This window comes from Macaca nemestrina, chromosome 6 (assembly GCF_043159975.1).
Source record: "Macaca nemestrina isolate mMacNem1 chromosome 6, mMacNem.hap1, whole genome shotgun sequence".
Classification (NCBI taxonomy): Eukaryota; Metazoa; Chordata; class Mammalia; order Primates; family Cercopithecidae; genus Macaca; species Macaca nemestrina.
In genome coordinates, this window is record NC_092130.1 from 82,595,196 (window position 1) to 82,614,667 (window position 19,472).

The 19,472-nt window shown below is 35.8% G+C and overlaps 1 long non-coding RNA gene across 1 annotated transcript in view; it reads right to left on the reverse strand.

Annotated features, from left to right (window-relative positions):
* Positions 1–19,472, reverse strand: part of LOC112424817 (uncharacterized) — an 82,861-nt gene that overhangs the window by 31,702 nt on the left and 31,687 nt on the right. The window contains exon 2 of the long non-coding RNA XR_003015750.2: positions 9,831–9,968. This is a non-coding gene — a long non-coding RNA (uncharacterized lncRNA). The remainder of the gene's footprint in view (positions 1–9,830; positions 9,969–19,472) is intronic.

Below are 19,472 nucleotides of genomic sequence, written 5' to 3' on the forward strand. Positions count from 1 at the left end.
TCTAACAAATGTTAGTCTCATTTGCCATTTGATTATTGTTGCTTTGATGGAAAATATTTAAGTTCCCTTGGGAAGATTACGTTGGCAGGAAAGATAAAAGCATTGAAAAAATAATGATTAGTACTAGAAATCCGTTAATATTGAGAATATTGAGTCAAAATGAATCAAAATAACAGCAATTAAAAATTTTAGTAAAACATAATCAGCTTTTTACATGAGCTTTGGAAAGCAGTGACTGTTTCTGAGAGTAAATATACAACCAGGCAACAGGAGGAAACACAATGGTACATGCTTCAGTTGAAGCAAGGTTTTAAACCCTTCAAAATAGAGGCGATGTCAGAGACTTGTCTGTCTAAAACTGCCCTTGGTTCAACCCTCCTCCTGGGATCCACTAAATGCTTGCTCAGTGCTACAAAGTGAATAATTCATTCCCTGGGCTTCCCCTCACAGTCAACATGGAAGTGGAAAGGTCTTTGAAAGTTCACTGGTTAGTGAATAATGACACTACTTACAAGTGCACCAGTGAATAAAATACATCTGAGACACCAGCAAGTGATGGACTAACTCAGGACTGTCCAATAGAAATACAACGCAAGCCACATATAGAATTTTAAATTTTCTAGTAGACACATTAAAAATTACAAAGAAACAGATGACAATAATTTTAAGAATAAAATATTTAATTCAACGTATACAAAAGATTATTTCAACATGTAATCAATTTGAAAACTATTGATTACTGATTCAATCTCCTTATTCTTTATTAATCAGTTTAGATTTTTCTATTTCATTATAATTCAGTCTTGGTACATTGTAGTTTCTAGGAATGTATCCATTTATTCTAGCTTATCCAATTTGTGAAACATAATTGTTGATATTACTTTCATATGATCCTTTTTATATCTGCAGTATCAATTGTAAGGTACATAGCAGATCTTAATAAAAGCCTGTCTAGCGACGTAATGAAGCAAATTGTGAATGACAATTTTGCTATTCAAAGAATTGTACACAAATAGCTCTTAAATGAATTGCTATTATAAAAACATATAGAAAGTAACACCAGTAGTTGTTTGATTTTCATAAAAATACTTTTTCTGGCTGATATTTTCTCTCTTTTATTTATAATTTTATTCATTTGAGTTCTCTCTTGTTTTTACTTGATTAGTCTAGGTAAAGGTTGTCCATTTTGCCTATCTTTTGCATAAAACCTACCCAATTTGGTTTATATTTTCTATTATTTTTCTATTCTATTATTTATTTCTGCTGCAGTCTTTAGTATGTCTTTCCCTCAGCTAATCAGGGGCTTGGTTTATTTTTTTCTAGTTCCTGAAGGTGCAATATTAAGGTTTTTCTTTCTTTTTTATTTTTACTTATTTTAAATTCAGGGGAACATTTGCAGGTTTGTTATATAAACACTTGTCTAGGGTGTTTGTCATGCACAAATTCTTTTGTCACATGGGTATTCGGCATTTGTAGCTATAAATTTCCCTCTCAGGACTGCTTTTGCTACATCCTACAAGGTTTTATGTGTTGTACTTTTATTTTTTAAAATATTTTTTGTTTTTCTTTTGATTTCTCTTTTAACACATAGGTTGTTCAAGACTGTACTATTTCCACATTTTTGTGAATTTTCTAATTTTCCTCTTATATTGATTTCTAATTTTACACCACTGTTGTTGGAAATAATACTTGACATGATTTCAAAGTTTTTAATTTGTTGAAATGTATTTTGTAGCTTAATATGTGATTTATTATGTAGAAATGTTCTGCGCATGCTTGAGAAGATGGTATATTTTGTTGTTGTCAAGGATAAAGTTCTGTATATATGTTAGGTCCATTTGGTCTATAGTGTTGTCCAAATCCATGGTTTACCTTTTGGTGTTTTCACTCTTTGTTATATACCTATTGTTGAGAGAGGGTATTAACATCCCTTACTACTATTGTTTTGCTGTTTATTTATCCTTCCAGTTCTGATAGTATTTCCTTTATATATTTAGGTGCTCTGATGTTCAGTGTATAACTATTTACAATTGTTATATTTGCTAGGTAAATTTACCACTCTTCATCATGTAAGGATCCTCTTTGTCTCTTGTTACTATTTCTCACCTAAAGTGTATCTTATCTGATATAACTATAGCCATCTGTGCTCTCTTTTTGTTACTATTTTCATGGAATATCTTTTTCCATTCTATAGTTTTAACTTACGTGTGTTCTTAAGTCTAAAAAAATCTCTTGTAGCAGCATATCAGTGGATCTTGCTTTTTAATCCATTCAAATACACTATGTCTTTTGATTGGATAATTTAATCCATTAACATTTAAAGTAAATATTGAGAGATAAGGACTATTGCCATTTTTAGAATTGTTTTCTGAATATTTTATACTTTAATTGTTCCTTTATTCCTTTTACTATCTTTCTTTGTGATTTGATGATTCTTTTAAATTTTTATTTTATTTTTGGTGGTATGCTTTTATTCCTTTTTCTTAATCTTTTGTGTATCTACTACAGATATTTACTTGTGGTCACAATAAGGATTACATAATCATCTTTTTTTTTTTTTTTTTTTTTTTGAGACGGAGTCTTGCTCTGTGCCCCAGGCTGGAGTGCAGTGGCGCGATTTCGGCTCACTGCAAGCTCCGCCTCCCAGGTTCACGCCATTCTCCTGCCTCAGCCTCCCGAGTAGCTGGGACTACAGGCGCCCACCACCTCGCCCGGCTAATTTTCTTGTATTTTTTAGTAGAGACGGGGTTTCACCGTGTTAGCCAGGATGGTCTCGATCTCCTGACCTCGTGATCCGCCCGTCTCGGCCTCCCAAAGTGCTGGGATTACAGGCTTGAGCCACCGCGCCCGGCAGGATTACATAATCATCTTACCATTTGAACATTCTATTTTAAATTGGTAACAACTTAACTTTGATTGAATGCAAAACATCTATACTTTTACTTCCTCTCTCATATTTTATATTATTAATGCTGCAGTTTACATCTTTTTATTATTTTGTTTTTCCATTAAAATTATTATAGTTATTCTTAATATGTATGTTTTTAACTTTTATATAAGAAATGAAAGTGGCACCACCACTACAATATTACAGAATTTTGAATTTAACTATATGTTTACCTGTACAGTGAGTTTTATACCTTCATAGGATTTTATGTTGTTAATTAGAGTCATTTCACTTGATCTGAAGAAATCCCTTTGGCATTTCTTGTAAGACAGGCCTAGTGATAATGAACTCCCATCACCTTTTGAGTTTTTATATTTATTTCATTATTGAAGGACAGCTTAGCCAGATATAATATACTGGTTGCCAGTTTTTTCTTTCACTGTCTTAAATATATTATCCCACTCTCTCCTAGCCTCCAAGGTTTCTGCTGAGAAATACATTGGTAGTCTAATTGAAATACATTGGTACTTTGGGCTGGGCTTGGTGGCTCCCATCTATAGTCTCAGCACTTTGGAGGCCGAGGTGGGTGGATCAGGAGGTGAGGATTTGGAGACCAGCTTGGCCAACATCATGAAGTCCCGTCTCTACTAAAAATACAAAAAAAATTAGCCAGGCATGGTGCTGGGCACCTGTAATCCCAGTTACTTTTGAGGCTGAGGCAGGAGAATCACTTGAACCTGGGAGGTAGAGGTTGCAGTGAGCCGAGATCATGCCACTGCACTGCAGCCCGGGTGACAGTGTGACTCTGTCTCAAAAAAATAAAAAATAATAAATACACTGGTACTCTGGTGGTCTTTTGCATATCTTTTTTGATGCTTTCAAGATTTTCTTTGTCCCTGACTTTGTTAATTTAATTATAGTATTTCTTGGTGTAGGCCTTTTCAGATTCAAGCTATGTTGGGACATTTTGTCCTCATAAATCTGCATATCCATTTTCCTCCTCAAATTTGAAACACTTTTAGACATTATTTCTTTAAACTATATTTTTGTGCCATTTTCTTTCTTCTCCTTTTAGGATTTCATATGCAGATATTGTTTCACTTGAGCATTTCCCATAAGTCCCAGACCTTTCCCCACTTTTTTAGTTCTTTTATTCTCTTCGCTCTCTTGACAGATAATTTCAAATGACCTGTCTTCCAGGTTGCTGATTATTTCTTCTTGATAAAGTCTGAAACTGTCCTTTGAGTTTCTTAGTCCAGGTGTTGTATTTTTATTCTCTAGGTTTCTGTTTGAGGTTTTTTTTTAATTATTTCTATTTCTTTGTTGAACTACTCATTTTGTAGATACATTACTTTCCTAATTTCATGTAGTTATCTATTATGCTCACTTGTAGTTCACTGAACTTCTTTAAAATAATTAGTCTGAATCATTTGTCAGTCAGTTTGTAGATTTCCATTTCTTCAGATTCCATTATTGGAGCTTTATTAGTTTACTTTGGTGATGTCATATTTCCCTGACTCTTTATTATCCTTGTATCTTTGTGTTGTTATCTACACATCTGAGGAAATGGCCATTTCTTCCAGCCTTTACAGGTTTGCTTTGGCGGGGAAAGACTTTTGCCAGTTAGTCCAGCCTAAATTTCTGAAGAAGTTAGCTAGTAGTATCTGTAGGTAGGCAAAATTACTATCAGAGTATCTAGTTGGGCATAGTCACTGTGCTATGAAATCAGGAGTAAAGTCTGAAATCCATAGTTGGGTGGTCTGCTAGCTGTGCTTCAGATTTAGGCTGTGCTCTTGTGGCCAGCTGGGGTCACTACTGGGCTTCCAGTTTAGGAGGGGCTATAAGTTGTGCCCTGCATTTGTAGGGGGCTATAGCCTGGGCTCCTGAATCAAGCAGAACAACAGGCTATCCTCTGTATTTGAGTGGAATCACTGGCTGTGCTTTGTGCCTGGGCTGTGCTCTGTAATTAGGCAGGGCCTTAATTTAGGCTCCACAGGGAGGAGACTGGGCTTTGCAGCAAGGCAGGGCTTTGCTCCATGGCCAGGAAGATTGCTTACCAGGTGTATCAGTCCATTTTCATACTGCTATAAAGAACTGCCTGAGACTGTGTAATTTATAAAGGGAAGAGGTTTAATTGACTCACAGTTCACAGTTCAGCATGGCTGGGGAGTCCTCAGGAAACTTACAATCAAGGTAGAATGTGAAGGGGAAGCAAGTCACCTTCTTCACAGGGCAGCAGGGAGGAGAAGTGGCAAGTGAAAGGGGAAGAGCCCCTTATAAAACCATCGGATCTTGTGAGAATTCACTCACTATCACGAGAACAGCATGGGAGAAACCAGCCCCATAATTCAATTACTTCCACCTGGTCTCTCCCTTGACATGTGGAGATTATGGGGATTACAATTCAAGATGAGATTTGGGTGGGGACACAGCCAAACCATATCACCAGGCTTTCTTATTAGGTGCATCTGCAGGCTATGCTCCTCGATTGAACAGGGCTTCTGGCTTGGCTTCCTGCCAATCCAGAACCACACTCTGGGCTCTGAAAATGAGCAGAATTTCTCCTTGGGTTCCTTGGTCAGGCAGGACTACAATCTATATTCTGCAGTTGTATAGGGTTGCTGAATGGGCTACCTGCTCAAGAAAAGCCAGTAGCAATGCTCCAAGGTTGGGTTGGACCATTGACTACGGACCCCAGCTGGGGAGTACTGAGCCACTGAATCAACTCTGAGGGTAGGCAGAGCTATTGGTTGCATTCTGGCTACATCACCTTGCCTGCAGGGATACAATGCCTCTGCCAAGATCCTTGTGCTGACTGCTGTAAACCCACCCCCTTTCTTTGTTCCTACGTGACTGCAAGTATTCTAGTTTCCCCAGTGCTCTCTGTGAAGGATAGAAGTGGCCTTTCCAGAAGGTATGTCAATATGCTTGGAAAACTGTATATTATTCTTGGGCTTTCCTTTCCCCACTGGACAAACTCTAGGCCTAAGGAAATCTCTCAGTGTGGGCTGTGCCAGACTGGGGCAGGGAAAACACAGTGAAGGGGGAAGTATTCCTCTCACTTTTCTAATGTGGCTTTATGGGGCTTTTTGCAGTTTTAATGATGCCTCACCCTCAGATTCTGGGATTTTCACAAAGGCATTATTGTCAGTGACTAGTTTCTGGTTGGTATTTCTATGAGGAGAATTAGAGGTAGGACCTTCTATCCCACCATCTTGCTGATGTCACTCTCTAATGGTTACCTCCTAAAAAGTGGTTATGCTCATGAAGCATTTGATAAAATAATAATCCAAGAGATTTTCTGGAATATGTTTATCATATGCTTCTACTTTTTAAAATTAGTCTATATGAGGCCTTAAATTACACCCAATTTTTAAATATGGGAAATTGAGAACAATTAGCATAGAAATATTGGCAAAAATACACCATGTGAGTGTAAAGTAAGACACAGTGTGCTAACCAACTCTTGCTCACAGGCAAATGGAAGTAATTATAAGCCACTTAATCAAGACCTAAATCCAACTTTAAGCTGGGGAGAACAGAGACTCAGAACCAGGGATACAGCACGAAATATTATTACTAGAGTTGTCTTATGAGCAAGGATAATGCCTTAACTATAATATTCATGAGTTTTAAAGGGCCATCTGGTGGAATTAATTAATCCAGAGCTTCCATCTGACAACAATTAAAAATCACAAGCTAAGGAGATAGAAGTTGAAATTCAACTATTATAAAGAGGAACAAAAGAAAGGGGAAAAATGGCAGTTAACTGGAGAGAAGATCAATTTTAAAAGTCTCATTCTTCCTGAAGAATTTAAAATTTCAGAGCTTGAGCAGGTTTTTTAACACAGAGACCAAAAATTGACTCCAAGCAATCAAGGAAGGCAGGAACCAAAGTTGAAGATGGTTCTTTCTTTCTTTCTTTCTTTCTTTCTTTCTTTCTTTCTTTCTTTCTTTCTTTCTTTCTTTCTTTCTTTCTTTCTTTCTTTCTTTCTTTCTTTCTTTCTTTCTTTTTCTTTCTTTTCTCTTCCTTTCTCTCTTTCTTTCTTTTCTTTCTTTCTTCTTTCTTTTTCTCCTTCCTTCCTTCCTTCCTTCCTCCCTCCCTCCCTCCCTCCCTCCCTTCCTTCCTTCTTTCTCTCTTTCTCTATTTTTTTTTTTTTTTTGAGACAGAGTTTTGCTCTTGTTGCCCAGGCTGGAGTGCAATGACATGATCTTGGCTCACTGCAACCTCCATCTCCTGGGTTCAAGTGATTCTCCTACCTCGGCCTCCCAAGTAGCTGGGATTACAGGCATGCGCCACCACAACTGGCTAATTTTGTATTGCTAGCAGAGACGGAGTTTTGCCATTTTGGTCAGGCTGGTCTCAATCTCCTGACCTCAGGTGATTCACCCACCCTGGCCTCCCAAAGTGCTGGGATTACAGGTGTGAGCCATCATGCCCAGCCAATGAAGGTGTTTTCTCAAGCTACGGATCTGACTGGTTCAATAATTTGTTGTACTGTGAATAAGAACACCCCATGCATTTGGGAAATTAGAAATATAATGTCTAAGATGAATAAAATAGTTCCAATTAGTAAAATGACACCTCTATTGAGAAAATAAAGAGAGCAGGAGAATAGACAAGAGAGAGAGGTCCCATTACTGAGATTTTGCATTTCATTTAGTATTTTTAGTTTCTCAACAATCTGAAAAGTTATATACTTTGCTTGTTTTAATGACAAGGAAACAGAAGCTTAGAAAAGGTAAGTGAATTTCTCAAAGGTAGATAGCAGATCTGCCTAATGCTAGACTCTGTGCAACCTTGTGAATGTATTACATAGTAAAACCACAAAGTCTTGCTCTAGCAGAGTGAAAAGAAATCTTTATCGTTTATAGAGATTGGCATGTGGCAGAACTGTTAAGAATTTGAGAAATGAAATAAATAAATATCAAAGCTTCTGACATTTATTAATGCTGAAGGGTGAGCACCTAAAATAAATAATTGTTTGCTTAACAGAGCAGCTTCATTAGTTTGGGGTAGTATAAAATCAGATCCTGAGCTTAGAGTTGGTGAAGTGAAGAAGTGCGTAACTCTGCATAAGAAAGAAATGGGGTCCGGTTGTGGTGGCTCACGTCTGTAATCCCAGCACTTTGTGATGCCGAGATGGGTGGATCACCTGAGGTCAGGAGTTCAAGACCAGTCTGGCCAACATGGTGAAACTCCATCTGTACTAAAATTATAAACATTAGCCAGGTGTTGTGGCACACACTTGTAATCCTAGCTGCTCAGGAAACTGAGGCAGGAGGATCCCTTGAACCCGGGGAGGTGGAGGTTGCAGTGAGCCGAGATAGCATCATTGCACTCCAGCCTGGGCGACAAGAGCAAAACTCCATCTCAAAAAATAAATAAATAAAATAAAATAATAAAAAGGGGATTTTAGCACTTGGAGGAGGGATTCCTGGAGAGAAAGATATTTAGCAACTTAAGAAAATGTAAGTAAGAGTTACAGCTTAAGAGTAGAAATCTTGAGAAGTTTTGGATTGCATTTTAGGGTGGTAATGTTTAATATTCCACTGCATGTTATTGCTTGTAATCCTCTTCTGTTGCAATTCTCTTCCTACCTTTAGGAAAAGTTCGTTAAAAAAAACTTTGTATCAGTAAAACTTTGTGAGAATAAAAGAGCCTGAAGAACATTCTGACTGATTTGAAAAAACACGTGAAACAATTAGCATCTTAAGGGGCAGAAGTAATAACAGGTAGGAAGCAAGTCAGACTAGACTGACCCGGTAGAGATGACACCCTAGGAAACACTAAAATATTAGATGAGACTTTCTACAGCATGAGACTGGGAGATACAAGGCAACATCTTAGAACACTAAAGCAAAGAGCAACCTCAGAAGGCTGAAGGATACAGGGATATTTGAGCTACACAAGAAAAGGTGCTGCCACCCTAAGGTAATTGTCTAAGTGTTGGAAATGAATTTTTGAAAGATAGGATCAATATTACCTAGTTCTGGGCAATAGCCCAGTTAATGAGGGGCTGATGCTGTTTCTGATGATGCCTCATTTGCCAGTCTGCAGAACTGAGATTATGAGCCTTTATGGCAAACCTCACCATCTCAAACATTTAAATTTTTCCAGTCATAAATTCATAGTATTCTAAGAATGTTTCACAATATATCATTTCAAAAATAGATGCAAAAGTGATAACATAGATGTAAATTTGTATCACTTCTTTTGTCAGAAAAAAATGAATTCTTAAAAATACTGTCTATGAATATTTCTGAGTAATGCTCATGGAAGCCCTGAGGTAAATGAATTTTGGTTTAGAAACCAAAAACTCTTCTGTAATATGCTTTTTCAAAATCTGTGACTGTTAACTACATAGGAGAAATTATATTAAAAATGAAAAGGTTATTTAACAAGCTAGTGAGTGGCTTTTTTTTTTTTTTTTTTTTTTAAACTGATGAAGTCTGTCTTTTGGGAACACTGCAGGGCAAACAAACTTCTGATTGATTAATGACTGATGCAATAAAATTAATACACTCCTGTAAGTTACATGAAGCACAGGTCCAAGGAACAGATGGTTGAATATATCTGTGGAGCCACACTGACAAACTGCAGATAAAGACTCAATGAAACTATTAAAATAAATTTATATATGTCAAACATCTGCTCTTTTACAGCTAGTACAATAAGTAACAGAACAGCAATGGAATCAATTTTGTCCCCAAAATAATTGTTGCATTGTTTAAATTTTGACGTTGGACAGATGTTTAAAGGTGGTCTCTTGATTAACATATATAAATATATAGGATTATTCCTTTTTCAAAAACTTAAATAAATTAAAAGAATCAGAACAAAAGGTGGTAGCTAATTTTTCTCATCTGTGTATTTCTCAGATACTCAGTACTATATTTTATACAAATTACTCACAAAGCAGTAACAGTTTTGTCTTCTTACCACATTAAAAACATTTCATCTTTTGCAGAACTGACTTTACCACTCTTTATGCTGTTGACTTGCAGGCATCAGTGTCTATTGGTGGATATCAAGTTCAGTCCATATGGTCAAAGATAGGTGATAGATTGTTTTAAAATTCTAAATGAATTCAAGAGAGATTTGTTGTCAAAGGGAAGATAAAAATTTACCGTAATTGTATGTTTTCACAGTGCTGTTACTTTTCACAATCTCTTTAAAAACTCCTATTAATTTATGTGAATTTTAAAGTATACTAAAAGAATATCTCACTAAATATGTTGATGAGTACAATTGAAATACATTTTGGAATTTTATCCAAAGTATTACCATTTTCTATAATAATGTGAATTTGGTTAGGAAGAAGCAATTAGAGTATATTCAGAATATTTACAACATAGTTCATTATTTGTTTTTATACATTAGGTGATTAGTTATGCCTCGTGACACCTATTATATCTATTTTATCAAATTTTGAGGGGCAGATACTAAGTTGCCTAGCTATAGCCTTCAATTAATATATTTTCTAGGATAGTTCAACCTAATTAGCATGATGCTAAGAGATTATCAAAAGCTTTTCTGTTTTGCTAATGACTAAAATTTAGCTAACTCTTTTCCACACTGCTAGTAAATTGAAAATGGCAAAATAATCTATACATTGTCCTATTAATGAGATACAATCACAAGCAACTGATTTCCAAAAGTGTCAAATTCTTTTTAATATTATTCCAACATATCTACAATTTACTAGAGTTAATTTTACAAAATAATATTTTGGAAGACAATTTTGATAGAGTTCTAAATAATTTAATAAACAAAAAATTTTAGAATATATAGGCAATTTTTTAAAAAGTGGTGTTTCTACTTTTCATACTGTTCTACAGAAAGACTGATAACTTTCTAAAACAGCCTAAGAGTATAGGCAACAATATTCAGTGTGAAAAATATGAAAGATATATTTTGATGACAAATCCACATCTCCCATTGCATTTGTTAGCCATATTTCAACACTACAAATGTCATACAGATACCATGAGACCACACTATATAACACATACATCAATAAATAAAGGAAATGTGGAGATTGATTTGATTTGTATTTTTAGTTTAATCTCCTCAAAATTTTTCCTCTGAAATATGAGATAAAAATAAATAAATAAATCCAAAACTTTATCTTTTAACTGTTACTATAAACCTATATTTTTTAAAAATGGAGAAAAATTAGTAAGCTAATTTCTATGTAAAATAAATATTTAAATACCCTAAAAATTAAAACAGAGTAACTTTAAATTGGCATATTCTGTTATTTTTCAAGATACCATTTTTTTCTGGATTTTTAAAGAATAAATTGTGAATTACTTTAGAGTTATATCATATTATTGTACACGTTTTTAATGCAAATGAAGTATCTTTGTATAGTGTAACTAATATTAAAAGGCAATCATTTTAATTAAATTCTATATTCCTTTAAATTTCTAAACAGATATGGATTTTCTATATAATGAGAAACAAAATTTCAAAAAATATTTTCTTAGATTTTTCAATCTTATTAAAATACTTACTGTTACAAATTCACAAATAATACCTTAAAATAGCTTGCAATTTTAAAATATTCATTACCCTGTTAATGATCTGGAGCACATTGACTAGATTTAAAGATTATACATTGAAATAATGCTATTCTTCAATAGGGTAAAGGCACATTTTTGATGATTTAACCACATAAAAAAAGGAAACCAAGCAATTCAGAATTATAAATAACATTTTAGTGCTCTTTGCTCTGTATCTTTCTGTTTGTCTGATTAAACCTTTGTATAGCTAACCAACCATCTGAATAAATAAAATATGTATGACTAATGTCAATATGACAGTCATGAATAAAACAAAGCACCAGTAAATATATTCACTGAGCTATTATGAAGCTCATATAAGATAATGTACATGAAAGCACTTAGGAAACTGTGAAGCAGTACATAAACGTAAGGTGTTATTATCATTATTATATGCTTCTGACTGTACATGAGAAGAATAGCAGTCAAATCTATTGTAAAATTGCATTCTTAGAAGACAATGAACTTAATATTCTAAAGCTGATTCACAGGTGTACTTTTGTATTTGAAACACTAGACAGAATGAGCAATCCGAAAAAAAAAAAATTCTGATCAAACTCACAGACATCCCAGAAACTCTCTCTTATTGAAAAGAACATGTGTCTTTATTTTGTTACAGTATAATGGGAGTTTTACATGTCTTTTTCAATGCTTTTATAAAGCTAAAAAAGAGTCCAAGACAGGGAACCAGAAATCTGAAATCTGGCCCCAATTTTACTCTAGTTTACTACATGATTACAAGGAGACTTAATCTCTCAGACTTCAGTTTTTACATTATAAATGTGTCTAAAATGGCTTTCTTAGAAGGTTTGATAAAATAAAACACTTGAACACCATCCACTGATCTGGTGTGTAATATGTTTTAAGTGTAAACATTTAAAATAATCTTTAAAAATTTCCCCCTCCTTACCAGCCTCTTATGAACCATATTACCCACATATTAGCATGTATTCACCAAATATTTTGGGCACATTGTCTCCCACTTGCTCACACATGGCATCCCACCCTACAACATTTCTCCAAACTATTTCTGGAAATCTTTCCAGGCATCTTGTTTGGCAGCAGTGGAAATGCATAGATCTGACCACTCACGAGTTTTCAATAACCAGACATTTTTCTGTGTTCCTCTGGTCAGGACACTCTCCCGTACCTCACAGCATATTTTTCCGTGCTCCATTTTCTTAAGCAATTGAATCAATTACTTCCCATCTAACTTTTAGTAGATGACATTTTGTCTGACTTTGCAAAGAAAGTAGAGACAGAAGGAGGGTGAGTAAAGTTAACAATATTGCATGCTACACTTTAAAATAGCTACAAGAGAGGATTTTGTTCTTACCACAAAGAAATGAGTGTTTGCAATTTTAAAAATGTTTGATACCTGGATTTGATCATTACATAATATATATATGTATCAAAACATCTCACTTTGCTTCAAAATATTTATAATTATTATGTCTTTATTTAAAAAAAGAAAAAGGAAACTAATACTACTTTCTTTTTCTTGTACTGTCCTTTTCTCCTTCTTCTGGCTTAGAATGAAGTATTTGTTGCTGTTATGTGAGTGCAATCTTTCTACCTGTGCTTTAGAGCAGTGTTCCTCAAATTATCTTTAAAGAACCAAAATTTTAAAATTCTCAGTCAATACAAGCTGACATTTTTATTAGATTCAACTAATACAAAATGACTGTGTAAAATTAGTATAAACGTTTCTGAATGCTTATTTTCCATTTCTGTACCTCGCCTCACAAATCAGTAACAAACAGTTGATGAACCAAGACCAGTTCTGGGACCTGACTTGAGTAGCATTTATTAGTGTGCAGCACCTCCCATCTTTTTAGGGACATTGAAGTATGAATTATCCCCTCTCCTGCATCATTCTCCTCCTCTGTTGACTTCCTTGTTCACATTTAAGCATGCTCTTGTTTCTTCTCTCTTCAAGCTACCATTCTATAGCTCAGCTGTACTTTTCATCTAACAGTTTTAAAGAGTGATGTGCAGTAACCACAGGGCTGCACTCTTCTCTACCTCACTCCTAAGCTTACTGCTCTCTGGCTTCCATCTCAGTTGTGCCACTGGAACTACTCTTGCCAAACAAATAATCAGGAATTTTTTTTTTCTCCCTGAGACATCTGGCAATGGCTGAAGCCATTTTGTCACAACCGAGGGATACTACTGGCATCTAGTGGGTAGAGGCCAAGGAAGCTGCTAAACATCCCACAATGGACAGAACAGTTCCTCAAAATCAAGAATTACTGTGTCCAAAATGTGCTGAGGTTGAGAAACTGATTTAAAAGCAAGTGCCACATTTCAATCCTAATATATCTTGACATCTTCCAGGATTTGACACTGTCAAATAATCTCTAATTCCAGATTCAGAAGCATCATCCAACTGGCTGAGTTCAAGTCATTCACCTGGGCTCTAGCTGATGAGCAACTAAGAGAAAGAATATCTGCTCCTCTTAGCTCCTGTGTTTTCTTTCCATCTAGAGATTCCCCTCTAATTTGTATTCAGATGATAGATAAACGAAATGATGAAGGTTGACTATAGTGTCCCAAACCAAATATGCATTTCCTCAAACCGTCCATGTTTAACTCATTGAAATGGCCCAAAATCAGAGTTGCCATACCAAACCTGATTCTTTTTTTTTTCTCTTCTTCCTCCCTACCATCTAATTACCAAGTCATGCTCACTCCGCTTGCTATTATCTCAAATCTACTCATTCCTCTTCATCTCAATCTCCAATTTCATTGTCAATAGGAAGGCTGAAGAAACAAACTTCAAAAATGGGCAGAAACCAAGGGTCTCTGAATATGGAATGAGTGACCCAAAGAAGCAGGAGATGAGTTAGAAGTCATTCCATCACTGACAGTGGCAGCAGTGACTCCCGGCATCTTGTGTCAGTGATGCTGGGTTATCCAGTCTCAGTGAGACTCTTTGTGTTACATGAGTATTTATGGAACATCATTTTGCTCCTATACTCTCATTAAAGCAACCTGTATCCCGATTTCTTGCTCTTAACCTCCTCCCAAAACATTGTCAAAATTGCATTCGCAGTTGTCTGTCTAAAATACAAATCTAACCAATTCATCCCTCTGCATTAAAACAATTCAATGGCTTCTAATTCCCCTATGGATAAAGACAACCTCCTTATTAAGGTTTGTCGAGCTTTGTGATCCAGCACCTGACGGCTTCTCTGTTCTTATCTTTGATTCTTTAGATTCCACATATGTGTGAGATCATACAGTATTTATCTTTCTGTGCCTGCTTATTTCACATAGCATAATGCCTTCCAGGTTCATCCACGTTAATGCAAATGATAGGAATTCCTTCTTTTCAAAGGTTTAATAGTATTCCATTTTTATTCATTCATCTGTTGACAGACACTTAGATGGGTTCCATATCTTGGCTACTGTGAATAATGCTGCAGTGAACGTGGAAGTGCACATATCTTGAGATAGTGATGTCATTTGCTTTGGATACGTACCCAGGAGTGGGATTGCTGGATCATATAGTGGTTCTTTTTCTAATTTTTTGAAGAACCTTAATACTACTTTCCATAATGGCTGTACCAATTAATAGTCTCACAAACAGTGTATAAGGTTTCCCTTTTCTCCACATCCTTGCCAACACTACTTGCTCTCTTTTTATGTTATCAAAGAATACACAGTCCTTCTCTCTTTATACTATTACATTATATTGTATGTACACATTTTATTTATCTGTATTTTCTCCCTTTATGGAGAGATAAACCCTTTGAGAGCATACATTTAATCTGTTATATTCATTGCTTTATCTAGTGTCCCTAGTTTATCACTGGGCACATGGGAGGTGCTGAATAACTAGGTTTTGTGACAATAATGCCTGGATTCTCTTTCCTTCCAGTGCTGCTCCTTCTTTCCTGCCAAGGTCTATGTTTCCTTGTGCCTTGTCATGGTCTCCTTGCTTACCATGGATTCCCCAAGAATAACACTACCTTTCCCAGGGCATGCTTTGCCCATTTTTACCCAATGCAAAGCATGAAGGTTAGGAGTCAAAAGACTTTGCTACATTCCCTCAATTCTTCACTGAATCTGAGTCACACTGGCTCTTATGGAAATGGCGAAAATGCCTCTCTTCCTAGTATAATCAAACAAGTCCCTGAATCCAGGCTTGGACTACATGCTGTTCCTTCCATTTCTGTCTGTCTTCCACTCCCACCTTTTATTTTGCCTCAAACAATATCTTCAGAAAACATTCTTCTCACATGTCTATCCAATGCCCTCCATATAAATTATCTATGCAAATGAACACCAGCTTACAGCTTACACCGAACCAGAACTATCTCTAAGAAAGAATATACAAAATTATATTCTTACTCATATTCTTTGATTGTTATAAAATATCCTCAACGGGAAGAATCAGAAATACACCCCCAGTTGAGTAAAAGTTAAAATGTAGGTATAGCAGATACAAGAAATATTATTTTTCACATGTTTTGCACACACTAAACTTCCATTTCCATTTATAAGAATCACTTAAATTGGAAGAATGGACCATCAGTTGACTATAGGGGTCAAATGTAAAATTGTAGTAGATGTGTTGGCTCTTGGAAATAATCAATGAAAGAACTTTTTGATAAAAATAAATAGCAAAGTTTCTAATAGTGTATACAATAAATAAAGCATTTTTATGATACTCTAAAGTATCCCTTCCATGTCACTCACTCCAGAATGTTCACTGATTCTGTAGTCTTAAAGCAGAAGTAAAAAGCCGAGATGGGAGCCAGAATTTGTGATTGTTATCTACCATGTAACTTCATTATTTAATTTATAATAAGAATAACTCTAATTTTTCTATTATAAAAAGACATTTAGGCCGGGCGCGGTGGCTCAAGCCTGTAATCCCAGCACTTTGGGAGGCCGAGACGGGCGGATCACGAGGTCAGGAGATCGAGACCATCCTGGCTAACACAGTGAAACCCCATCTCTACTAAAAATACAAAAACTTAGCCGGGCGAGGTGGCAGGCGCCTGAAGTCCCAGCTACTCGGGAGGCTGAGGCAGGAGAATGGCGTGAACCCGGGAGGCGGAGCTTGCAGTGAGCTGAGATCCGGCCACTGCACTCCAGCCTGGGTGACAGAGCGAGACTCCGTCTCAAAAAAAAAAAAAAAGACATTTATAGAATTTCAGTCCTAAGTTTTCAGGAAAAAGAAATGATAGCTTTCAATATTTAATTGTTGTTATTTACAAAAATATCGCTCCCACTCATGGGTACTAGGAGGGAAAGTATTTCCATAAGAGATGTAAATTATCTGTAAATATATTTATCCATAATGGCATATCAAATCATGAGAGACTAGTAAATCATTTGTCAAGGCACATACAATAGTCATATTGAGGAAAAACTCTTCGATGTTCATACTTCATGCAAATTTATTCCCACACTCTGGTGAGATCTTTTATTTGTTCTTCTGCTTGCATGTGTTGCAGGATTGCTGTTCACCATCTACTTCTTTGTCTGTGTATAATTTTCACATTGTTCTAATTGTCCTGGAATTTACTGAACTATTGAATTTATAGTTTTGACTCATCTGTACAACTTGGGAAATTTTTTGAGGCAGAAGCCAATTCTCCGTGGATATGTTCCTTCTTCATTTTGCGTACTACTCTTAGTTTCTCTTAATCTTTTTCCTGCTGAACCGTATCTTCCCTGATTACCATGCTATCTCAAAAGCAGAGGAGTATGTTTCAGATGTTTTTATGTAAATAGAGAGACTAGCATTCTTATCTATTAAAATTATTTTTGTTTATAAACCAAAATTGTTTTCCTCCCTCTCTCCCTTTCTTCCTTCCTTCCTTTCTCCCTCTCACTCTCCCTTCTTCCCTTCTTCTTTCTTGTGTGCATGTGTGTGTGTGTTGTGTGTCTTTCTTGTCTCTCTCTGTTTCTTTGTTTATTTTCAGTGTGGGAATTTGTTTTCTGATTGCATTGCCAATATGCACTTGCTCACTATATTAATTCTTTTGTACGCCTGTGATTAAATCCAACTCTACTGTTTATTTGTGATTTGCTGGTCTTTTCATTCATATGTGTGTGTGTATATATATATATATATACATATGTATATACATGTATATACATGTGTGTATGTATATATATATATACACACACACACGCACACACACTCTCAATATATTATATATATACACTCATTCATTCATATATATATATATAATCATGTATGGTCCTTTGAACTAGGTCTCAAAAACTACAGATACATGATTATATGCATATATATAATATATATTTTGGCCGGGTGCGGTGGCTCAAGCCTGTAATCCCAGCACTTTGGGAGGCTGAGGCAGGCAGATCACGAGGCCAGGAGATCGAGACCATCCTGGCTAACACGGTGAAACCCCGTCTCTACTAAAAATACAAAAATTAGCCGGGTGCGGTGGCGGGCGCCTGTAGTCCCAGCTACACGGGAGGCTGAGGCAGGAGAATGGTGTGAACTTGGGAGGCGGAGCTTGCAATGAGTGGAGATTGCGCCACCACACTCCAGACTGGGCGACAGAGCCAGACTCCGTCTCAAAAAAAAAAAAGAAAATTATATATATTTTATATATCCATGATGTATGTTGTCCTTTTCATTCATATATTATATATACATATTCATATATTATATATACATAAGTATATGCATATATTATATATATTGACAAATGTATATATGTACATATATAAAATCATGTATGGTCTTTTGGACTAGACTTTAAAAACTACAGATATCTGATTGCATTCTCCCAGTTAGCAGATGTCGATATGACATCTACAGCTATAGAATAAATGTTATTTTATAAACCAGGTTATTAGTTGAGAGTTGGAACTTACTTTCTTTGTTTGTCAATTTTCTCCCAATCTAATCTTTACAAATATGTTCTTTTATTTGTTTTGAAGTCTCAATTTCAATTTAACAATTCAGGGTACAAACTATAAGAAAGTTTTATATGGTTGAAGTGTTTTTCATGTTATATAATTAGCATCTCCATCCCTTAATTTATTCTTACAAATGATTGCTATGGTGTACCTATGTGTTTGGAAGAATTCAAGTTGCTTTGTATGATCCCCCAAGCACTTCAGTACTTGCATTTTTACCAGCATGGGTCTTCTTTTGTCATGCTTGCCTTATATTGAGAATTTGGCATGACTTCTTACTTGTTTTGACATTGGCAAACTTTTACATGTATTTATTTTAAGCTATAGTTTCCTCGTAGGCTCAAGACAAAAACCCTAAGCACCGTATTTGATTTCTCTTTTTCTTTCAGTCCACTCTTTACAATCCCTCAGAACTGTCTACTGAACCTTCAAAATACACTCCATGTCTTAAACTTACCTTTTACCTCCTCTAACTGCTCCCCAGTCCAATTCACTATCATATCACATTTGAATCACTACAGCAATTCAGTACAGGTCTCTCTGTTTTCCTTCTTGTTCTCCTGTGCCTATTCTCAACCCAGCAACCAGACAGATCTTGATAAACCTTCACTCCTGTGCTAAAACCTACGAAGGGTTTCTAACAACACCTATAATAAAACAGGAAGTCTTTATGAGGAGCAGAAGGCCCTATGCAATAGGACTTCTGGCTACCACCTTATCTTCAGCTTCCAGAATTTCCCTGTCATATTCTGCTCTGACTACACTAGCCATTTTGCTTATCCACAAACATGCCAAGTTCCTGCCTGCCTCAGAGCCTTTCCCATAATGTCTCTTTGGTCCGAAATGCTCCATCACCAGGTCCTCATATGGCTCCTCTTTGTATCATTCAGGCCACTATGGTCATACGTAAGTTCTATATCCTACCCCACATCATTCTTCCATCCCCTTATCTTGCCTTATTTCTCTTGTAGTTTTTATCATTTCCTGAAAATATATTGTTGGCTTATTTTTGCATTATGTATTGTCTGTTTTCTTCTTTAGAATGTAAGTTTCATTAGGGAAAGGACTTTTTCTGTCCCTCTCTGTGTCTCAAGCACCCAACAGT